Here is a 14,061-nt window from a genome sequence, read left to right on the forward strand (position 1 = left end):
TAGGACCAACCACTGGACCTGTAGGTATACTATATATCACTCTGCTCAGCTCCTCCTGCTCTATAACCTGCTGTATACAGATAGGACCAACCTACTGGACCTGTAGGTATACTATATATCACTCTGCTCAGCTCCTCCTGCTCTATAACCTGCTGTATACAGATAGGACCAACCTACTGGACCTGTAGGTATACTATATATCACTCTGCTCAGCTCCTCCTGCTCTATAACCTGCTGTATACAGATAGGACCAACCACTGGACCTGTAGGTATACTATATATCACTCTGCTCAGCTCCTCCTGCTCTATAACCTGCTGTATACAGATAGGACCAACCTACTGGACCTGTAGGTATACTATATATCACTCTGCTCAGCTCCTCCTGCTCTATAACCTGCTGTATACAGATAGGACCAACCACTGGACCTGTAGGTATACTATATATCACTCTGCTCAGCTCCTCCTGCTCTATAACCTGCTGTATACAGATAGGACCAACCACTGGACCTGTAGGTATACTATATATCACTCTGCTCAGCTCCTCCTGCTCTATAACCTGCTGTATACAGATAGGACCAGCCACTGGACTCGTAGGTATACTATATATCACTCTGCTCAGCTCCTCCTGCTCTATAACCTGCTGTATACAGATAGGACCAACCACTGGACCTGTAGGTATACTATATATCACTCTGCTCAGCTCTTTCTGCTCTATAACCTGCTGTATACAGATAGGACCAACCACTGGACCTGTAGGTATACTATATATTACTCTGCTCAGCTCCTCCTGCTCTATAACCTGCTGTATACAGATAGGACCATACCACTGGACCTGTAGGTATACTATATATCACTCTGCTCAGCTCCTCCTGCTCTATAACCTGCTGTATACAGATAGGACCAGCCACTGGACTCGTAGGTATACTATATATCACTCTGCTCAGCTCCTCCTGCTCTATAACCTGCTGTATACAGATAGGACAAACCACTGGACCTGTAGGTATACTATATATCACTCTGCTCAGCTCCTTCCTGCTCTATAACCTGCTGTATACAGATAGGACCAACCACTGGACCTGTAGGTATACTATATATCACTCTGCTCAGCTCCTCCTGCTCTATAACCTGCTGTATACAGATAGGACCAGCCACTGGATCTGTAGGTATACTATAGATCACTCTGCTCAGCTCCTCCTGCTCTATAACCTGCTGTATACAGATAGGACCAGCCACTGGATCTGTAGGTATACTATAGATCACTCTGCTCAGCTCCTCCTGCTCTATAACCTGCTGTATACAGATAGGACCAACCACTGGACCTGTAGGTATACTATATATCACTCTGCTCAGCTCCTCCTGCTCTATAACCTGCTGTATACAGATAGGACCTACTACTGGACCTGTAGGTATACTATATATCACTCTGCTCAGCTCCTCCTGCTCTATAACCTGCTGTATACAGATAGGACCTACTACTGGACCTGTAGGTATACTATAAATCACTCTGCTCAGCTCCTCCTGCTCTATAACCTGCTGTATACAGATAGGACCAGCCACTGGACCTGTAGGTATACTATATCACTCTGCTCAGCTCCTCCTGCTCTATAACCTGCTGTATACAGATAGGACCAACCACTGGACCTGTAGGTATACTATATATCACTCTGCTCAGCTCCTCCTGCTCTATAACCTGCTGTATACAGATAGGACCAACCACTGGACCTGTAGGTATACTATATATCACTCTGCTCAGCTCCTCCTGCTCTATAACCTGCTGTATACAGATAGGACCAACCACTGGACTCGTAGGTATACTATATATCACTCTGCTCAGCTCCTCCTGCTCTATAACCTGCTGTATACAGATAGGACCAGCCACTGGACTCTGTAGGTATACTATATATCACTCTGCTCAGCTCCTCCTGCTCTATAACCTGCTGTATACAGATAGGACCAACCACTGGACCTGTAGGTATACTATATATCACTCTGCTCAGCTCCTCCTGCTCTATAACCTGCTGTATACAGATAGGACCAACCACTGGACCTGTAGGTATACTATATATCACTCTGCTCAGCTCCTCCTGCTCTATAACCTGCTGTATACAGATAGGACCAAACCACTGGACCTGTAGGTATACTATATATCACTCTGCTCAGCTCCTCCTGCTCTATAACCTGCTGTATACAGATAGGACCAACCACTGGACTTGTAGGTATACTATATATCACTCTGCTCAGCTCCTCCTGCTCTATAACCTGCTGTATACAGATAGGACCAGCCACTGGACCTGTAGGTATACTATATATCACTCTGCTCAGCTCCTCCTGCTCTATAACCTGCTGTATACAGATAGGACCAACCACTGGACCTGTAGGTATACTATATATCACTCTGCTCAGCTCCTCCTGCTCTATAACCTGCTGTATACAGATAGGACCAACCACTGGACCTGTAGGTATACTATATATCACTCTGCTCAGCTCCTCCTGCTCTATAACCTGCTGTATACAGATAGGACAACCACTGGACCTGTAGGTATACTATATATCACTCTGCTCAGCTCCTCCTGCTCTATAACCTGCTGTATACAGATAGGACCAACCACTGGACCTGTAGGTATACTATATATCACTCTGCTCAGCTCCTCCTGCTCTATAACCTGCTGTATACAGATAGGACAACCACTGGACCTGTAGGTATACTATATATCACTCTGCTCAGCTCCTCCTGCTCTATAACCTGCTGTATACAGATAGGACCAACCACTGGACCTGTAGGTATACTATATATCACTCTGCTCAGCTCCTCCTGCTCTATAACCTGCTGTATACAGATAGGACCAACCACTGGACCTGTAGGTATACTATATATCACTCTGCTCAGCTCCTCCTGCTCTATAACCTGCTGTATACAGATAGGACCAACCACTGGACCTGTAGGTATACTATATATCACTCTGCTCAGCTCCTCCTGCTCTATAACCTGCTGTATACAGATAGGACCAACCACTGGACCTGTAGGTATACTATATATCACTCTGCTCAGCTCCTCCTGCTCTATAACCTGCTGTATACAGATAGGACCAACCACTGGACCTGTAGGTATACTATATATCACTCTGCTCAGCTCCTCCTGCTCTATAACCTGCTGTATACAGATAGGACCAACCACTGGACCTGTAGGTATACTATATATCACTCTGCTCAGCTCCTCCTGCTCTATAACCTGCTGTATACAGATAGGACCAACCACTGGACCTGTAGGTATACTATATATCACTCTGCTCAGCTCCTCCTGCTCTATAACCTGCTGTATACAGATAGGACCAACCACTGGACCTGTAGGTATACTATATATCACTCTGCTCAGCTCCTCCTGCTCTATAACCTGCTGTATACAGATAGGACCAACCACTGGACCTGTAGGTATACTATATATCACTCTGCTCAGCTCCTCCTGCTCTATAACCTGCTGTATACAGATAGGACCAACCACTGGACCTGTAGGTATACTATATATCACTCTGCTCAGCTCCTCCTGCTCTATAACCTGCTGTATACAGATAGGACCAACCACTGGACCTGTATGTATACTATATATCACTCTGCTCAGCTCCTCCTGCTCTATAACCTGCTGTATACAGATAGGGCAAACCACTGGACCTGTAGGTATACGATATATCACTCTGCTCAGCTCCTCCTGCTCTATAACCTGCTGTATACAGATAGGACCAACCACTGGACTTGTAGGTATACTATATATCACTCTGCTCAGCTCCTCCTGCTCTATAACCTGCTGTATACAGATAGGACCAACCACTGGACTCAGTAGGTATACTATATATCACTCTGCTCAGCTCCTCCTGCTCTATAACCTGCTGTATACAGATAGGACCAACCACTGGACTCGTAGGTATACTATATATCACTCTGCTCAGCTCCTCCTGCTCTATAACCTGCTGTATACAGATAGGACCAACCACTGGACTCGTAGGTATACTATATATCACTCTGCTCAGCTCCTCCTGCTCTATAACCTGCTGTATACAGATAGGACCAACCACTGGACCTGTAGGTATACTATATATCACTCTGCTCAGCTCCTCCTGCTCTATAACATGTTGTATACAGATAGGACGAGCCACTGGACCTGTAGGTATAATATATATCATTCTGCTCAGCTCCTCCTGCTCTATAACCTTCTGTATACAGATAGGACCAACCACTGGACCTGTAGGTATACTATATATCACTCTGCTCAGCTCCTCCTGCTCTATAACCTGCTGTATACAGATAGGACCAACCACTGGACTTGTAGGTATACTATATATCACTCTGCTCAGCTCCTCCTGCTCTATAACCTGCTGTATACAGATAGGACCAACCACTGGACTCATATGTATACTATATATCACTCTGCTCAGCTCCTCCTGCTCTATAACCTGCTGTATACAGATAGGACCAACCACTGGACTCGTAGGTATACTATATATCACTCTGCTCAGCTCCTCCTGCTCTATAACCTGCTGTATACAGATAGGACCAACCACTGGACTTGTAGGTATACTATATATCACTCTGCTCAGCTCCTCCTGCTCTATAACCTGCTGTATACAGATAGGACCAACCACTGGACCTGTAGGTATACTATATATCACTCTGCTCAGCTCCTCCTGCTCTATAACCTGTTGTATACAGATAGGACGAGCCACTGGACCTGTAGGCATAATATATATCATTCTGCTCAGCTCCTCCTGCTCTATAACCTGCTGTATACAGATAGGACCAACCTCTGGACCTGTAGGTATAATATATATCACTCTGCTCAGCTCCTCCTGCTCTATAACCTGCTGTATACAGATAGGACCAACCTCTGGACCTGTAGGTATACTATATATCACTCTGCTCAGCTCCTCCTGCTCTATAACCTGCTGTATACAGATAGGACCAACCTTTGGACCTGTAGGTATACTATATATCACTCTGCTCAGCTCCTCCTGCTCTATAACCTGCGGCAGATTCCACTGCACCTTTCTGCTGACAGGTTCCCTTTAACACCCATTTTATATTACATCCCACACGCCGATCCCCTCAATTATCTCTCATATTCCTTGCTCTCCAATGCACCTCATATGGGGATATGCACTTAGCGGCTGAAGCGTGGCTGACATCACATTTGCAGGCGGTTTTTGACACAATTTTTTCCCAGGTGAAACGTATTAAAAACTGTAAATGTGCTTTACTCCTAAAATCTACAACTGAGGTGCAGCAGGTCTGGTTGTTCCAGATGTTATGAAGTGCAACAGGTGTCCCTATCCATAGGTATGAGGTGCAGCAGGTCTATCTGTCCATAGGTATGAGGTGCAGCAGGTCTGCTTTTCACAAGTTATGAGGGGCAGCAGGTCTGCCTGTCCATAGTTATGAGGTGCAGCAGGTCTACCTGTCCATAGTTATGAGGTGCAGCAGGTCTACTTGTCTACGGTTATGAGGAGCAGTAGTTCGGTGAGGCGCAGCAGGTCTATCTCTCCATAGTTATGAGGTGCAGCAGGTCTACTTGTCTATGGTTATAATTTGCAGCAGGTCTACCTGTCCATAGTTGTGAGGTGCAGCAGGTCTACCTGTCCATAGTTATGAGGGGCAGCAGGTCTATCTGTCCATAGTTATGAGGTGCAGCAGGTCTACTTGTCTACGGTTATGAGGGGCAGTAGTTCGGTGAGGCGCAGCAGGTCTATCTCTCCATAGTTATGAGGTGCAGCAGGTCTACTTGTCTATGGTTATAATTTGCAGCAGGTCTACCTGTCCATAGTTATGAGGTGCCGCAGGTCTACCTGTCCATAGTTATGAGGTGCAGCAGGTCTTCCTGTCCATAGTTATGAGGTGCATCAGGTCAACTTTTCACAAGTTATGAGGTGCAGCAGGTTCACTAGTACATGGCTAGGAGTTGCAGTAGTTCAGCTTGTCCATAGTTATGAGGTGCAGCAGGTCTACCTGTCCATAGTTATGAGGTGCAGCTGGTCTACTTGTCTATGGTTATAATGTGCAGCAGGTCTACCTGTCCATAGTTATGAGGTGCAGCAGGTCTATCTGTCCATAGTTGTGAGGTGCAGCAGGTCTACCTGCCCATAGTTTTGAGGTGCAGCAGGTACCTGTCCATAGTTATGAGGTGCAGCAGGTCTACCTGTCCATAGTTATGAGGTGCAGCAGGTCTACTTGTCTATGGTTATGAGGGGCAGTAGTTCTACTTGTCCAGAGGCTATGAGGTGCAGCAGGTCTACCTGTCCATAGTTGTGAGGTGCAGCAGGTCTACCTGTCCATAGTTATGAGGTGCAGCAGGTCTACCTGTCCATAGTTGTGAGGTGCAGCAGGTCTACCTGCCCATAGTTATGAGGTGCAGCAGGTCTACCTGTCCATAGTTATGAGGGGCAGCAGGTCTACCTGTCCATAGTTATAAAGGGGCAGCAGGTCTACCTGTCCATAGTTATGAGGTGCAGCAGGTCTACTTGTCTATGGTTATGAGGGGCAGTAGTTCTACTTGTCCAGAGGCTATGAGGTGCAGCAGGTCTACCTGTCCATAGTTGTGAGGTGCAGCAGGTCTACCTGCCCATAGTTATGAGGTGCAGCAGGTCTACCTGTCCATAGTTATGAGGGGCAGCAGGTCTACCTGTCCATAGTTATAAAGGGGCAGCAGGTCTACCTGTCCATAGTTATGAGGTGCAGCAGGTCTACTTGTCTATGGTTATAATGTGCAGCAGGTCTACCTGTCCATAGTTATGAGGTGCAGCAGGTCTACCTGTCCATAGTTGTGAGGTGCAGCAGGTCTACCTGGCCATAGTTATGAGGTGCAGCAGGTCTACATGTCCATAGTTATGAGGTGCAGCAGGTCTACCTGTCCATAGTTATGAGGTGCAGCAGGTCTACCTGTCCATAGTTATGAGGTGCAGCAGGTCTACCTGTCCATAGTTGTGAGGTGCAGCAGGTCTACCTGTCCATAGTTGTGAGGTGCAGCAGGTCTACCTGTCCATAGTTTTGAGGTGCAGCAGGTACCTGTCCATAGTTATGAGGTGCAGCAGGTCTACCTGTCCATAGTTATGAGGTGCAGCAGGTCTACTTGTCTATGGTTATGAGGGGCAGTAGTTCTACTTGTCCAGACGCTATGAGGTGCAGCAAGTCTACCTGTCCATAGTTGTGAGGTGCAGCAGGTCTACCTGTCCATAGTTATGAGGTGCAGCAGGTCTACCTGCCCATAGTTATGAGGTGCAGCAGGTCTACCTGTCCATAGTTATGAGGTGCAGCAGGTCTACCTGTCCATAGTTATGAGGTGCAGCAGGTCTACCTGTCCATAGTTATGAGGTGCAGCAGGTCTACCTGTCCATAGTTGTGAGGTGCAGCAGGTCTACCTGTCCATAGTTATGAGGTGCAGCAGGTCTACCTGTCCATAGTTATGAGGTGCAGCAGGTCTACCTGTCCATAGTTATGAGGTGAAGCAGGTCTACCTGTCCATAGTTATGAGGTGCAGCAGATCTACTTGTCTATGGTTATGAGGGGCAGTAGTTCTACCTGTCTATGGTTATGAAGTGTAGTAGGTCTCCTTGTCGCGAGGTTATGATATGCAACAGGTCTACCTGTCCAGAGGCTGTGAGGTAGAACAGGTCTACCTGTCCAGAGGCTGTGAGGTACAGCTGGTTTACTTTTCCAGACATTATGAGGTGCAGCAGATCTACAAATCTATTGTTAAGGGGGGGCAGTGGATCTACTGATTTAGTGACATGAAAATGTCCTAAAGTTCACACTAGTTGGCCAAGTTCTTGATCTTGTTATAGCAGGCAATGTATATGCCTGATAAGGAGCTCTAAAGCTTGAAAGCTGCTTATCATAAAGGTCTATAAGGTCCATGGTTCAGGGCCCTTGTACCTTACACCTCTAGATTATCAGCTGGAGAGATATGGCAGTTATCCATCTGTCTCTGAGTGTCCTGGGTTACTACAGATCAATGCTCGGTAATGTATTACACCCATGCTGGATGCAGCTGTGCTGCCTGGGACAATTCCTCTGGTTGCTCCACTGCCCGAAGCCCTGGACATTATACTGCAGAGTATAATAACACTATGGTTTAATGGGAGAGCTCAACAGCAAGAGGGCTTTCTGAGGAACCTTTCCCTGACGTCCAGGTCTGAGAGGTCTACACAAATATTCCAGCTCTAAGTGTCTTGTTTTATTGAGGGACATCTCATATAACCTGAATAAGGAGGATATTGAGGAGATTTAGGAGTCAGTTAAGATCGTTTTTATGGGAATATACTGAAATGGGAATATTGTCAAACAGTGTTGCGGAGAAACTGTACCCACAATTAGTGATGGACGAACATCGGCCGGGGCGATTCACGAACGCAAGTTCGCAGCGGGCCCCATTCACTTTAATAGCAGGCAAAACTGAAAAACCTTCAGCTCAAATTTGCAGCCACCAAATACCTACTAGAAGTTCACAAATAGTCCCACAACATGGACAGTGACATAGCAGAGGGGGCTCAATGACAAAATATTCCAACAAAAAATATGTATCTTAATCAGGGGACATTTTATGCATCTTAAAGGGAAATTCTCTTTAATGTGCCCTGTCGGAGCCTAGAAAAATGTTATTTTAGGCCATGGGAGTACAGGCCCCAAACATTAGGCATTCACCTGACAATAGAAATTCTTATTATGTGGCTCGAGATACATTATGTGGTCAATGGATAAAAATTTAGCTGTAGGGCACTGGACTTCAGGCCCCAAACATTAGGCATTCACCGTACAGAAAAGATCATGTGATTATGTGGCTGGAGGTATAGTACACGGTCAATGGATATCAATTTTACTGTAGGTCAGTACAAATACAGGTCAAATACATATGTTTAAAAGAACTAAAAATATAAAATTGGATTAAAAACATGGCTAATGAAATCCCCCCTCTTGAAAAAAAAACCAAATGATAATAGTTGAAACACGTGGTCGTCACAGGTGTTGAATTCCTCCGATGCCCAAAACATTAGCCTTTTATGCCGCTGTATATACATAAGACAAGGACCATTCTTTGTTCTGGGTGATGGCGGATATGTGTGGGCTGGCATGAGGAAATTCAATTAAACGTGGTTGACTCGTCACATGTGTTGAATTCCTCCGAGATCCACGCCTCATTAATTTTTAGAAATGTGAGGTAGTCCACACTGTCGTGAGCTAGGCGAGTGCGCTTATTGGTCACGATCCCCCCTGCTGCGCTGAACGTCCTTTCGGACGGGACACTGGACGAGGGGCAAGCCAAGAGTTCCATGGCAAATTGTGCCAGCTCTGGCCACAGGTCAAGCCTGCACACCCAGTAGTCCAGGGGTTCCTCGCTTCTCAGAGCGTCCACATCGGCCGTTAACCCAATGTAGTCGGACACCTGTCGGTCTAGATGTTCCTTGAGGCTGGATCTGGAGGGCGGCTGTCGCAACTGTTTCTCTGTGAGTAGAAATTTCTCTGCCAGCGCCTGCAAATGCAGAATGCAGCATTTCTAGAAGCAAGGCCTGGAAGTTCTGCATTCTGAGAGCCCTCTGTGATGCTGGTAACATGTCCGCCATTTTGTGTTTGTACCGGGGTCTAAGTACGTTGCCACCCAGTACTGGTCCTTGCCCTTTATGCTTTTTATACGGGGGCCCCTCTTCAAACACTGGAGCATGAAGGCCCCCATTTGTACTAAACGGGAAGCGGTGGAGTGGCCTGGCTCCTGCTCATTGCCCAGGAGAATGTCGTCCTCGGTCTCCTCCCCCAGCCATGGACAACACCAGGGATCCCAGAAAAGTTTAACATCAAATGGCCGCAGAAGTCTGGATGCGTCGCGCATGAGCAGCCACTGGAGCGGTGAAAAAACCAAGCTCCCTAGAACCTGTCCTGCTGCAGAGTTCGTACAGGTAGTCGTTAACGGCACATTGCTGCTGGAGCAGCCTATCAAGCATATACAAGGTGGAGTTCCAGCGCCTCGGGCAGTCACAAATCAGACGTCTGACAGGCAGGTGGTGTCGCTGCTAAACGTCAGCAAGGTGAGCCATGACCGTGTAAGGTCTTCTGAAATGGACAGAGATTTACCTGGCCTGCCGCAAGACGTCCTGGACCCCGGGGTATTTGGCAGCGAATCGCTGCACGACCAAGTTCAGGACGTGTGCCATGCAGTAAAAGTGACGTACCTTCCCTGCCCGTGTTTGCTAGACCGTGTGCCAGAGATACATTCACTTGCCGCTGAACGTGGCCATATAGCTCTGGGATGCCCTTCTGGGAGAAATATTTCCTTCCGGGGACCTTCCTTTGCGGTGTGCCAATGGCCACAAATTTTCTAAAGGCCTCCGAGTCCACCAGTTTATATTGCAGTAGTTGGCGGACTAGCGGTTCCAACAAAGCAGCGGTCAGCTGTTGGGCAAGTGGGTTATCCGGCGTCATCATCTTTTTAAGCTAGTACATTTGGGCCACGGAAGCCTGCCTTGTGCCAGATGAACGAGACGACGGCACGGTGGAAGGTGGAGTGGAGGACAAATGGGAGGAGAGAGGAGAAGGAGAAGAGGCAGCGCCGGGAGTGTGGCTTTCTGGGTTATGACGGCGTTGCTCCCACTGCGCTCGGTGATGGGAGGCCAAAGGTGCCTTCTTAAGGCGGTCGTCCCTAGGTGAGTGTTGGGCTTACCGCGACTTATGTGTTGACAGCACAAGCTGCGGATGGAGACACTATTGTCAGCAGCGGACACGTTAAAAAAAAGAAAACACTGAGGAGCCATGTGCCGGCGTCCTGGGAGCACCAGATGTGACCGTGCATGGTGGATGGCTCTCTCCAGATACACTTGCAGTCTGCTTTTTGCCTCCTGTGCAATGCGAGTTCTGCCTGCTTCTCCTCCCTATCTGCTGCTCCGTCTCTCCCTCCTCTTCCTCTCTTGTGGGCACCCACATGATGTCCATCGACACGTTATCATCGTCACCTTCACCACCACTGACATTAGAGATCTCGGAGTAGGCAGCAACAGTGGGGACCTCCCTCCTTGGGCTGATCTGGGTGCTGTCGTCAGACCACTGGGTGGTAGCTGTTGATACCTCGTCTTCCTCATCCACTCAACCACCTCTGGTGCGTCCTTTGACGTAATCGCACGCACCTTCTGCAATTTCCTACTTAGGCTCCAGCCTGACCCCTACCACCCCTGCAGAACGGCCTGCCTCTTCCTCTTCCTGGCCTTTTCAAAATGGCCCTGTGACAAAGTCCATATAGAAGAGCAGTATTTGTGGAAGCAGGTACATCACACCAGTAGAAATTAGTTGTCCCAATACCGTTTGCCCCTCTGTATAGCTGCGGTATCTCAGCAGGACCGCACACAATGCTGCACAGTACAAATGCTCTATAATATGCTTTCTATGTTAGAAGTACATTATAAGTATATATCGCACCCTCTGTGTATCCGACCTATCGATAGCCCACCTATACTAGTGCTTAAAGGGAACCTGTCACCGGGATTCCGTGTACAGAGCTGAGGACATGGCCGCCAGCACATCCGCTATACCCAGTCCCCATAGCTCTGTGTGCTTTTATTGTGTGAAAAAAAACGATTTGATACATATGCAAATTACCCTGAGAAGAGTCAGAGCTTGAGAATATGAGTCTTCTCTGGTCACACAAGTAAGATGTGACTCTTTTATGTTAATTTGCACATGTGTCAAATCGTTTTATTTTACACAATAACAGCACACAGAGCTATGGGGACTGGGTATAGCGGATGTGCTGGCGGCCCTGTCCTCAGCTCTGTACACAGAATCCCGGTGACAGGTTCCCTTTAAAAGGACTCTTGTGGCCCTATTAGCCAGTGTTTGGTGTCCCTAACAGCCTGTCCCTGCTCCACACAGCAACCTCTCCCTACACTGGCAAAACACTGAATGTAACATGGCGGCCAGATCAGGTTTATTTATCAGGTAGGGGGTGTGTCCATGTGCTGAGGGTAGGGGGTGTGTCCATGTGCTGAGGGGAGGGGGTGTGTCCATGTGCTGAGGGTAGGGGGTGTGTCCATGTGCTGAGGGGAGGGGGTGTGTCCATGTGCTGAGGGTAGGGTGTGTGTCCATGTGCTGAGGGGAGGGTGTGTGTCCATGTGCTGAGGGTAGGGGGGGTGTCCATGTGCTGAGGGTAGGGTGTGTGTCCATGTGCTGAGGGTAGGGGGTGTGTCCATGTGCTGAGGGTAGGGGGTGTGTCCATGTGCTGAGGGTAGGGGGTGTGTCCATGTGCTAAGGGGAGGGGGGGTGTATCCATGTGCTGAGGGTAGGGGGGGGTGTCCATGTGCTGAGGGTAGGGTGTGTGTCCATGTGCTGAGGGTAGGGGGTGTGTCCATGTGCTGAGGGTAGGGGGTGTGTCCATGTGCTGAGGGTAGGGGGTGTGTCCATGTGCTGAGGGTAGGGGGGGTGTCCATGTGCTGAGGGTAGGGGGTGTGTCCATGTGCTGAGGGTAGGGGGTGTGTCCATGTGCTGAGGGGAGGGGGTGTGTCCATGTGCTGAGGGTAGGGTGTGTGTCCATGTGCTGAGGGGAGGGGGTGTGTCCATGTGCTGAGGGTAGGGGGGGTGTCCATGTGCTGAGGGTAGGGTGTGTGTCCATGTGCTGAGGGTAGGGGGTGTGTCCATGTGCTGAGGGTAGGGTGTGTGTCCATGTGCTGAGGGTAGGGGGTGTGTCCATGTGCTGAGGGTAGGGGGTGTGTCCATGTGCTGAGGGTAGGGGGTGTGTCCATGTGCTGATGGTAGGGGGGGTGTATCCATGTGCTGAGGGTAGGGGGGGTGTCCATGTGCTGAGGGTAGGGGGTGTGTCCATGTGCTGAGGGTAGGGGGTGTGTCCATGTGCTGAGGGTAGGGGGTGTGTCCATGTGCTGAGGGTAGGGGGTGTGTCCATGTGCTGAGGGTAGGGGGGGTGTCCATGTGCTGAGGGTAGGGGGTGTGTCCATGTGCTGAGGGTAGGGGGTGTGTCCATGTGCTGAGGGGAGGGGGTGTGTCCATGTGCTGAGGGTAGGGGGGTGTCCATGTGCTGAGGGTAGGGGGTGTGTCCATGTGCTGAGGGTAGGGGGTGTGTCCATGTGCTGAGGGGAGGGGTGTGTCCATGTGCTGAGGATAGGGGTGTGTCCATGTGCTGAGGGTAGGGGGTGTGTCCATGTGCTGAGGGTAGGGGGTGTGTCCATGTGCTGAGAGTAGGGGGGGTGTCCATGTGCTGAGGGTAGGGGGTGTGTCCATGTGCTGAGGGTAGGGGGGTGTCCATGTGCTGAAACGTCTCCATTGGCCGTCCTGTACCACCTGATGGATGTGTCATGGGTCAAAGTTCTTCACAATGTAAAAGAATATGGCGCCGACGGACATTGCAATATGTTTGCCCGTTCAGCGAACCGCAAACAGGCAAAGTTTGCAGTGAAACGACCGCTGGTTCGTAAGGCCATCTCTACCCAGGATATCCTACTAAACCAGTGTGGTATTTTACACCTAAAATACATAACTCCTTGGTGGACCCACCAGGACAACCTATAGTGACTGGTATTGGCTCAGTTACTGAGCCCCTTCACAATATGTAGATTGGCTCCTTCGCCCTTTACTAAAAGAGATCCCTTCATTCCTTGAAGACACTAGTGACTCCTTGGAAGCTATTAAAGACTTACAGATGGATATTATTTGTCATCGACTGATGTAGAAAGCCTTCACACTAGGATACCTCAGGGGTTCAGGGGGACATTCTCGAGAGACGATGTGGAATTTCTGAGCCAAGCTTTGGATTTTATCTCACAACGCTTTCATGTTTGGGAACAAACGGCAGAGAACGGGGGCGGCCACGGGTACACCAGTCTCCTCTACATTCACAAATGTATTTCTTGCGTTTTCTGAGGACCAATATGTATTTACAGGTGACAATCCTTTTGTATGCTAGATGTTTTGATGGTGTTTTTATAGTGTGGACAGGACATGGAGCAATTTGATGAATTTGAATATTCAATTTACAAGCAAAATAGATGCTGAAGACCTGGAGTGAAGCTACAGAATAATACTGTGGCGAAA

Source organism: Bufo gargarizans, chromosome 2 (assembly GCF_014858855.1).
Source record: "Bufo gargarizans isolate SCDJY-AF-19 chromosome 2, ASM1485885v1, whole genome shotgun sequence".
Classification (NCBI taxonomy): domain Eukaryota; kingdom Metazoa; phylum Chordata; class Amphibia; order Anura; family Bufonidae; genus Bufo; species Bufo gargarizans.